Source organism: Asparagus officinalis, chromosome 7 (assembly GCF_001876935.1).
Source record: "Asparagus officinalis chromosome 7, Aspof.V1, whole genome shotgun sequence".
Lineage (NCBI taxonomy): Eukaryota > Viridiplantae > Streptophyta > Magnoliopsida > Asparagales > Asparagaceae > Asparagus > Asparagus officinalis.
This window is the reverse complement of record NC_033800.1, coordinates 28,563,881-28,573,053: the sequence shown is the minus strand read 5'-3', so window position 1 is coordinate 28,573,053 and position 9,173 is coordinate 28,563,881. Positions and strand designations below refer to the sequence as shown.

General features: G+C 40.6%; 1 long non-coding RNA gene across 1 annotated transcript in view; it reads left to right on the top strand.

The window, feature by feature from the left end:
- Positions 3,350-9,173, top strand: part of LOC109848080 — a 6,479-nt gene continuing 655 nt past the window's right edge. Inside the window, exon 1 of the long non-coding RNA XR_002248689.1 lies at positions 3,350-3,588. This is a non-coding gene — a long non-coding RNA (uncharacterized LOC109848080). The remainder of the gene's footprint in view (positions 3,589-9,173) is intronic.

Genomic DNA, 9,173 nt, shown 5'->3' with positions numbered 1-9,173 from the left:
CTTCTTCTGCTCCGTCTGCAGGGCACTCCTGCTGAGAATCCTCTGGCTCCTGCTGAACATGTTCTTTCTCTAAGTCTGACGTACACCAGAGAAAACGGGTATACATCAACGTGCATGGCACACGATAAAACCCTACAAAAGAAACTAGAACGAACGAAAATCCGATACAAAAAATGATACGATAACAGAAATAACAAAAGGATGTACAATAGTAAATCCACAAATCAACATGAAAACACTATTAAATTATGATAACATAAGGCATCCAAAATCGATCAGGTAACAAGGTCATGCAGCTAGCGATCAAACTAATCATCCAAGTATCAATGTCATACAACTAGATAAAACTAATACTTAAAAATTTACAACAAGAGACGTAGTACGTCGAGCGAAATAATCCAAACAAGGAAACCCTCATGTATATACCATATGTCTTAAATTGTAGATAATTAAATATTAATCCTGATCTATGTATGAAAAGAGATACAACTGATCTACATCCCACAAGAATCCACAATTATCCAAGTGACAAAAACATACTACTAGCCATCCTATCATAACTCACTGGTCCACATCTCAACAAAACTAACAAGTCCACCATAAAGCACGAAGCATATTATTCTTGTTTTACATGTTATTTGAATTGGGGGAGGATATTTTAATGTATATAATTGGGTCCCCGTAAACCTGTCCGGGGGCCGCCTTCAAGTTAATTATTGGCTCTCTGGCCCATATATATAACACTCACGATATCATGATAATAGGAAAGCACTGTGCCCGTTTATATACATGCTATATTCTCCGTCCAATTCCCCTTTATAACCCCATGTTTGTCATATTAATTATGCAACTTTACATAAAATATTGTGCACTAGCCACGGAGTTACCGTGGAACGACTTCTGTAAAACTATAAAAATAACCATGACCCACAACACGTCCGATCAAGGGTGCATCGTCTAGTCAATGCTATAATAGTAATAATCAAGGAAACCTCATACCGGGATATCGATATCGAGGGAACTCGGGACTCCTCACATCGGGATATCGATGTCAAGTGAGTATAGCCATGCTTTGAAGCACGCTTATAAATCATACTTTAACAGAATTCGTCTTTATGTACAGTCTCTCCTATTAGATAACAACTAAGTAATAAAACAACAAGCTTCCTCACAGTTATTCATGTCAAGCAATCCCACGCAGGTAATAATATATCATAGACTAATCTAATTAATTAACTCATAACAGATCTAGAAATTGAAAGACGAGTCAATAAGTAATGGGATCTTGCACATAATAATTTATGATAAAACTAAGAATTAAAATGAAAATAATCGAGGTTCAGGATCTTGCACATAATAATTTACGATAAAACTAAGAATTAAAATAAAAATAATCGAGGTTCGGGATCTTGCCTCGGGGTTTCGTCGAACGAGTCGACGTCGTCGTGCGAGTAAGAGATTAGATCCTATACACACACACACACACACACAACACACACACACACCCCACACACACCACACACACACACCACATTATAATATATATTATAATATAGCGATATATAATAATATACTATTGATATATATATAATATTATATATATACTATATATTATATATTACATTCCTCTCTCCCTCTCTCATGTTTTCCGCCGCCTCCTCCTTGCTCGCAACCCGCCAGACGACCCAAACCCCTTCAGCCCCGCTCGCAGCCCCTTGTCCAGCCGCCCTCTGACGCCCTCTCTTGACCCGCCAGCAGCCACCTCGCCATCCGCATTACATGGCTAGCATATACACACACACACACACACACAACACACACACACACCCCACACACACCACACACACACACCACATTATAATATATATTATAATATAGCGATATATAATAATATACTATTGATATATATATAATATTATATATATACTATATATTATATATTACATTCCTCTCTCCCTCTCTCATGTTTTCCGCCGCCTCCTCCTTGCTCGCAACCCGCCAGACGACCCAAACCCCTTCAGCCCCGCTCGCAGCCCCTTGTCCAGCCGCCCTCTGACGCCCTCTCTTGACCCGCCAGCAGCCACCTCGCCATCCGCATTACATGGCTAGCANGTGTGTGTGAAGAGAGAGAGTAAATTAGGGTTTTGAAAATTAATTAAAAATAATATTAATTATGAAATAAATTAAATAATTATGTAAAAATTATCTACACATCAAAACGTACCAGTTGTAATAATACAACCGATAATACATAACAGTAGAAATAATACAAGAAATTGTATAATTAAACAAGAATAATTAATAAAAATATAATTACATATATTTAAAATTAAATAATTATGTGATAATTATCCACATAATAATTAATTAAAAATAATATTAATCACAAAATAAATTAAATAATTATGTAAAAATTATCTACACATCAAAACATATCAGTTGTAGTAATACAACCGATAATACGTAACAATAAAAATAATACAATAAATTATACAATTAAACAAGAATAATTAATAAAAATATAATATCTTATATTTAAAATTAAATAATTATGCGATAATTATCCACATAATAAAACGTACCGGTTATGCTAATACGACAGAAAATATGCAACAGTAGAATTAATACAACAAATTATACAAATAATACGTAATTAACAATACAACGTATTATCCAAAATAATACGTAACAGTATCGATAACACAACGGATAATTTCCAAAAATTTTCACCGTATAAAATGAATTTATAAATATTAATATCATTTAAATAAGGGAAAATTGCTTGGAGAAACCAAATAAAGTTGGGCTATGCATCCCCACCCCAAGTCTAAAAACCATAACCAAAAAGCCCTAAAAATGAAAAAGAAGTGCAACACCCCAAGTCTAAAAACCATAACCAAAAAGCCCTAAAAATGAAAAAGAAGTGCAACCAAACCCCAAAACCCACTGCCCAAGAAACATTCCCAAATTACCCTTCTTCTTCCCCATTTAAAACCCAATCTCTTTCTCCTCCTAATCTGGCCCAAGGTCTCCCCCCACCATCGCCTCCCCCTCCCCTACCACCGCCGACGTCGTAGCCTCCACTCACGCGACCGTTCCCCCTCCCCTACCACCGCCGACGTCGTAGCCTCCACTCCTACGCGACCGTCTCCTCGTCCTCTTCCTCCGCCCTCCGCGCCCGCGTCGACCGAGTTGAGGAAGCACCATTTGGGTTTGAGCCCCCTTTGTTTTGGCTTTGGGGAATCGTCTGAAGCAAGCAACCGCCCCCCTTCTTCTTCATCCCTTGACGGGATCCTCGACCCCTCATATAAAATCAAAAATTTTCCCCAAAATTCTTAAATTTCACTGAAATGCATCGAGATATCTGAGGATGTTGAATGAATTCGTGGCTCGAGTTCTCGCGTTCATGCTTCTTCTGCCTGTTTTGTTGTCAAATTTGATGCTTTATTTTGGCTTTGGGGGTTAAATTAGGGTTTATTTGGATGCAGATTGATGCTTGGCTACGCGTATCAAACATTTGAATGCTTTAAAATGATGGAGGTGGGGGCAAGCTAGCATAGGGCAACTCCATTTCTGGTGCCAATACTGGTGAGATCATTTTCTTGAATTTAGTTTTTTGAAATTGAAATTTTAGAAGGAAAAATATAAGGTTATTGATGATTTGAGAATGAATTGGGGTTTCTTGAATTCTTTTAGCAGGGTGATTGTTGCAATCTTGATGGTCTTTGAAAGATTCTTCGATGTGTTCATTTCTGTAGGCGTCAAAAAATACTGAAAGATATCCAAATACAGCTCAAGAGGAAATCATCCAAAAAAATCAAAAGAACACAAGTATAGACTGTCTCGCCGTGCGGGACAGCCTTTGCTGTCTCGCCGTGCGGGACAGCCTTTGCTGTCTCGCCATGCGAGACAGTGTTTTCTGTCTCGCACGCGAGACAGTGTTTACTGTCTCGCCCACGAGACAGCCTTCAAAAGATCAAAAACTGTTTTGTAACCGCTGACACGTGGCCACTAACTATTCGAAACATCCTCAAGAAGCTTCTAGCGAGTCCTAGAGATCTAAGCTCAGACTTGATCTTTGGAAGAGTGAACATCTTACATCGATAAGATATTCGCTTCAAATTCTTACTTCGATAAACGAAGGAAGAATCATTAAACCCCTCACGGTTCAATCAGAATCTGTGATTTGGTGGTCCACAAGTCAAAGCGCTCCCGGCACAGGCAAAGATCCCACGCAAGCAGCGATCCAAACAACGATCCTGCGTTTGTTTCTAAAAAGTTGTAATTTTTATTTTGTTGTGTAAAAGAAGTCTTATAAAAAGACTATCTCTTTTGAATTTGTTGTAATCGACCGAAGATATAATGAATTCCACAAAAAGAGCAACTTTCGACGAAAACAAACTGGCGACCACAGTGGGAGCCAACGGTCTCGCTGCCGAGACCGTAATGTCGCAGCCAATTAAGATACCGGTTGAATCCATGGTCGAGTATGAATTCGACCAAACCAAATTTGAGGAATATATCTCATCGTCCTCTTCAAGATCTTCATTATCTCATAAGTACAAGAGGATCTCATCATTGAAGAAGGTCTATACATCGTCCTCTTCAAGATCTTCATTATCTCATAAGTACAAGAGGATCTCATCATTGAAGAAGGTCTATACGCCAGAGAAGGCTAAAAGTGAAGCCTCTCACCCAATCGTTGTTGAGGCCATGCCTCGCAACATTATTCTGGCAACCCTCAAAGCCGGAAGCTCTGCTCATGATCATTCCTCCCTAATTAAGGAGTCGTTCGATCGGAGTTCGCCAACTCTGACGAAGAGGGCTCGTCAGAGGCGACGCCAACACCTCGCTCGTCAATTGGCTAAGGCCTTGGAATAAACCGATGGAGTTCGTTACTATGCGGACTTAGAATCGAGGAGGCATCGAGTGTTTCAGTTGTCTCAACGACCAATCACTCATATCTCTGCTAAACTAACGATGGATGAATGGACTTTTGTCAAAAGGGCTCGTTCGACCCTCAAAGAACGAATACAAAAGCGTCATGCAAACACTGCTCATGCCCGTTCTCTCTTACAACAAAGACGAGAAAGAAACAAGAAAACGGTGGCCAATCTCTCTTACAACAAAGACGAGAAAGAAACAAGAAAACGGTGGCCAAAGAACCACCAAAACTCTACAAAGTTTGGATTCCAAAGTCTGGAGTTGTGCAAAATCAGCATACACCCGCAAGGGGGTGGTTCTAAACGTATGACTCTTGACATAACATTGGATCGCTCAGAGGCGACGACAAGTCATCCTGGGTATGTTAACAAGGTTCAAACACAAAAACAAAAGATAGGTTGCTCTGGTCACCATGCTGACGAGTTGTACTATCAAACTAAAAGTGGAAACAAATCACATAAAAGGACCGTTCGAGAAACAAGTCCTCATTGTGCATGTGAAAAACTTATCAAAGCAGTGTTGTCTGAATGCAGCTGCTTTACAGCCATTCCGCCGAAAGTTTCTGTGTTCCAGAGACTTTCTATCGAAATGTCAAACCGAGACGTTTCAACAAGAAGCTTGCTATTCAAGAGGATGAATTCCCTGAAGTCACCATCAACATGGCTGATAAAGGAAAATCTAAGTGGCATTCAAGTGAATCAAACACCGACTTTTCCCCGGGAGGAAAAGTTAATTCAAGAATTGCCCGACGGATGTCTCGACTCCAGCTAGGAGCTATCAGACGTAGAGACTACAAGAGAATGCAGGAAGGAATGTCATCAGAGGATGAGCTCTCGGACACTTGTTCTGCGATTGCTTCGGATGATACGGTATCCAGCACAGGGCAAACCAGAGAAGTACTCACAATCACTTCTGATCAGTTTGCTCAAATACTTTAAGAAGCTCTAGCCAAACAACGTGAAGAAATTAGAGCTGAAATGAAGACAGAGATAGAGTTGGCTATCCAACAAATGAGGGAATTGCTAGCTCAACGGCCTTAACCTCCGGAGTCCAGTAAACGAGCTGAATCCAGCCGCCACACTCAGAAGGTGGCAGATGATAGTGATCCAAAAGTGGATGAAGTTATTATGGCTGATACACCTCCCAATAGCAATAACACTGGGGGTGGTTTAACGCACCCTCCCAATAACGATATTGGGGGTGATTCAATGGCACCTCTTACAGGGGGTGGTCTAACTCATTCTCCTCAACGTCCTTCGAAAGAGCTTGAAAACAAAATCAACGTTTTGATGACGGCTCAAGAAGGGAAAAAGACGGGTATTCCATGTCCCTATCCAAGAGAATGGGATTCAATACCGTACCCGGCAAAATTCAGTCTAGTTAACTTCACACCGTTTGACGGAAAAAGTTCGCCTACTCAGCACTTGATTTATTTCAAGTCTCATTTGGGCATGATTTCTTGAAATGAGGCTTTAATGGTCCGGTCATTCGTTGGCACTCTTCGTGGGCCCGCCTTCGATTGGTATCGACGTCTCGTCCGGTCATTCGTTGGCACTCTTCGTGGGCCCGCCTTCGATTGGTATCGACGTCTCAAGCCAGGGAGCGTCAATTGCTGGCATGACATGGAAAGTTTGTTCCTCAGCAATTTCTTCGATGATGACACCGATGTGTCAATCGGAACCCTTTTAGATGAGAAGCAAAAAGACGGAGAGTCAGTCGACAATTTTGTCAAGCGCTTCCGTAACAAAGCAATGAATTGCAGAGATCCACTCACAGAAGAGTTCATCCTGCAAACATGCCATAATAATCTCTCCATCGATGTCCTGGAAGCCCTGGGGGTCGTACCATCCAAAACTTGGAAAGATTTGAAAATGCGCGGTGAACAAGCTGAACACTTTCTTAAAAGAAAGAAAGCTGAGAGAAGCCGACCGACGACATCTGCAATCACTGGGAACGCGACTCCCGATCCGAGGTTTCAAAATGAGTATTCTTTCGAAGAAGATGAAGCTCCAGCCATCTTGAAATACCTCCTCGCCAATGACAAAATCGAGCTACCACCTATTAAAGATCAGGAGGGAGCTAAGAGGATTATGGATCCAAACTACTATGCGTACCACAGAAGGGTTCTTCACCCCACTGAGATTTGCTTTGGACTCAAAAATAAAATCCAAGCCTTAATTGACTCCGGTGTCATAACGGCAGAACAAGCCAAGTAAAGACGGTTCTAACTCCATTGGGTGCACGAGTATAAACTGTTTCCCCTCACTCCAAAGAGTATACGAGTATAAACTGCTTCTCGATCATCCAACTGAATACAATGGTAAACCCAGCTTCACAAAGGAAGCTGGGGGTGGATGATTTATGTAACGGGAAGTTCCTAGAGAATCTTATATTCTTAAGGATAACCCGAACATGCGACTGAGGATGACGTACTCCTCGTTATACCCAGTTTTACAAAGAAAGCTGGGGGTCAATAATTCATGTAACGGGAAGTGTTAGGATCGTCTCAAATTCCCATCTTGGTCAAACCTTTAAACAGTTAGGACCAAAGCCAAAATCCCCTCTCGATTCGTTCCATGAACGAGAGGTCCACAAATTGAACGATCAAACCATTAAACAGTTAGGATCGTTTCAAATTTTCATCTTGGTCAAACCTTTAAACAGTTAGGACCAAATCCAAAATCCCCTCTCGATTCCTTCCATGAACGAGAGGTCCACAAATCGAACGATCAAACCATTAAACAGTTAGGATCGTATCAAACTCCCACATGGTCAAACCTTTAAACAGTTAGGACCAAAGCCAAAATTCCCTCTCAATTCCTTCCATGAACGAGCGGTCCACAAATCGAACGATCAAACCTTTAAACAGTTAGGATCGTATCAAACTCCCACATGGTCAAACCTTTAAACAGTTAGGACCAAAGCCAAAATCCCCTCTCGATTCCTTCCATGAACGAGAGGTCCACAAATTGAACGATCAAACCTTTAAACAGTTAGGATCGTCTCAAATTTCCATCTTGGTCAAACCTTTAAACAGTTAGGACCAAAGCCAAAATCCCCTCTCGATTCGTTCCATGAACGAGAGGTCCACAAATTGAACGATCAAACCTTTAAACAGTTAGGATCGTCTCAAATTCCCATTTTGGTCAAACCTTTAAACAGTTAGGACCAAAGCCAAAATCTCCTCTCGATTCGTTCCATGAACGAGAGGTCCACAAATTGAACGATCAAACCTTTAAACAGTTAGGATCGTCTCAAAACTCCCACTTGGTCAAACCTTACTACAGTTAGGACCACCACCAAAAGTTCCTTTCGATTCATTTCGCAAACGAAAGGTCCAATTTTGAATTGGATAATCAAACCTTATGACTTTTAGGATTATTCAAACCAATCCAGATTCTCTAAGTGGAGATCCCACTTCGAGTTTCCTTTGCACCAGGAGATGGAATATAAAATTCTTCCTCTCTGATTTTGGGTTCATCTCTACCAACAAACAAGAGACCAGGATATAGAATATAAAATTCTTCCTCTCTAATTTTGGGTTCATCTCTACCAATAAACAAGAGACCAGGAGATAGGATATAAAATTCTTCCTCTCCATCATTGGGTTCATCTCTACCAACAAAAAAAGAGACCAGGAGATAGAATATAAAATTCTCCCTCTCCATCAGTGGGTTCATCTCTACCAACGAAAAAGAGACCATATTACTCCAATAGGTACACGAGTCTAAACTGTTTCCCTACCCTCAACAGGAAGTTTCTGGAAAATATTACTCAAAATATTCTTAAGAATAACCTGATTACCTCCCAACGGGTATATGAGGTTGAACTATTTCCCGAACACTCCAATAAAGTATATGAGTATAAACTATTTCTCCATTCTTCAATAGCAGTTCTAATTCAAGACTTCGACGACGGTCACGCGATAAACGCAGCACTGAAGGAAGTTTAGCTATTCTACAAAGCACTGAATAGGCTAAAAGATGAAAGTTGAAGCCATTTTTGGGTCCTTCCGTACGATCTACTCAATCAAGCATTGAAGGGAGTGCAGATAAGATCTATCTTATCCAAAGTATCACAGACTCCTCTATACAAAAAATGAGTCGGAATACTTTGGAGGGGGTATCTGTAGACGTCAAAAAATACCGAAAGATATCCAAATACAGCTCAAGAAGGAATTCATCCAAAAAGTCAGAAAAAAGGACATAGACCGTCTCGCACGCGAGACA